This window comes from Orycteropus afer, unplaced genomic scaffold (assembly GCF_000298275.1).
Source record: "Orycteropus afer afer isolate SDZICR_OR568_19922 unplaced genomic scaffold, OryAfe1.0 scaffold00411, whole genome shotgun sequence".
Lineage (NCBI taxonomy): Eukaryota > Metazoa > Chordata > Mammalia > Tubulidentata > Orycteropodidae > Orycteropus > Orycteropus afer.
This window is the reverse complement of record NW_006921998.1, coordinates 2,605,603-2,607,491: the sequence shown is the minus strand read 5'-3', so window position 1 is coordinate 2,607,491 and position 1,889 is coordinate 2,605,603.

Genomic DNA, 1,889 nt, shown 5'->3' with positions numbered 1-1,889 from the left:
CCACACAGGATTCCATCCTATTGGACTTCACTTATGTAAAATTCTTGAAAAAATAAACTAACCTATAGTGACAACCCAGCAGATCATTGCTGATGGAGGGCTAGAGTGGAGGGAGTGAAGGACTGCAAGAAGCATTAGGAAATGGACTGTACCTTGATTGTGGCATTGTCTTTTTGGATTAGTTATCTGTGCAAACTTAAATTGTACACTTTAATGGATGCAATTTATTTTATGAAAATTAAATCTCAATGAAGTTGATTTTTTTTTTTTTTTTTAATGAATGATCAAATTGAGGTCCAGATAGGAAGATGATGATTTTTCCAAGGTCACACTACTGAGCAGCAGAAAAGTCAGAAAAAATGCCAACCTTCTCACATCCCAAGGAATGAACCAACAATATTTTTGGTGTCCAAATAAACTTCATCTATAGACTTCTGCTTACAGGCAGGCTATTTTGCAACCTCTGGGGCAGACAGTAAGTTAATTTGTGGATCCCTTTTCTTACATCCTTTACAATTCTACCTTTACTCCACTGTCTTAAATAGAAAAAAATTATTTCTTTTTTCAAAGCCCACTACAACTCTCATCTCTAATATAAAACCTTCTTCAACCCTTCCAGGTGGTTGAGCAGTCCCCTTTGGACTCCTAAACTATTCTGGTAATGTTTTTGTAATAACTCTTTATCATATACTCTAGAGTTAGACTTCCTGGATCTGATTTTGGGTTGATTACTTATTACTATGTGACCTTGAACAAGTCATGAACTCTTTAGACTTCATTTATTTTGTCTAAAGTGGAGAAAGTAATAAGAATACCTTCTTCCTAGAGTTGTTGAAAGGATGATGTAAGACATAAAGTGCTTGAAATAGTTCCTGGTACATGGTAAATAGAATTAAGTAAATATCTTTTTTTTAATCATCATTACTAGCATATTACTTTATACACCAGCTGTTCATTTTATTTGTAGTATTTTTATTTATAATGTCTATTTTTCACATATGCTGAGTCTCTTCTGGGAAAAGAATGTGTCTTGGTCATTTCATCCCAGCATCTGCACAGAAGAATGGTCTAAAGCCTAAAATGAATGAGTCAGTGGTGAGTCACAACCTCACCATCTATTGACATTTCTTTGTCACTTGATGGAGAGTACTGTGAAGCTAGTCATGATGACCATCACGAGTGCTGAGGAAATAGTTTTCTTCCTTTCTACTGATGCAGTCAAGATTAGCCCTCACTTGTTCGGCTTTTTGCCAAGAAGACACAAAAGATTACTTGTTCCAATTTACGAAGATAGAGGCAAAGAAAATGCCCAACAGAGACGCTGAGGGCATAGGGCTACAGTAGCTGAACAACAAATAGTGAAAAACTTGTGAGATGTTCCATAATTCTACTCATTGCACTACAACAAATTACAAAAGCAAGTGCAGAAAAACAGAGTGTATGAGGAACCTGCTTCAGTCCTCTCTGAAGAAAGGAATGATTCATCTTCTGGAAAAAGCTATGTTTCAAGCAATGATATTTTCAACACAGCAGCAAATCTAAGTTAAGTAGGAGAGTGATGGCTCCACAGGGATGCAACAGTAGGTGATATGTACCCAGTGGGGCAGTTATCTAAAGAACGATCACTGAATTTCTCACAGTCGATTTCTAAAAAATGTTCAGGGCTTCATATTGCTTTGCTTAGAGGTTTTTACCTTTCATTAATTAATTTCTAAAAAATGATCATATAAAAGCAAAACATGAAGAAAATGCATTACTGATGGTAAAGAAGACCCCATTTAAAAATAGCCACTGTTGAAGTTTTGGTGTAATTTTCTAAAGATTTATGTAAATTTATACTTACAAGACAAGGTAGAAATTAACCAGGGATTCTCACACTTCATTTTGAT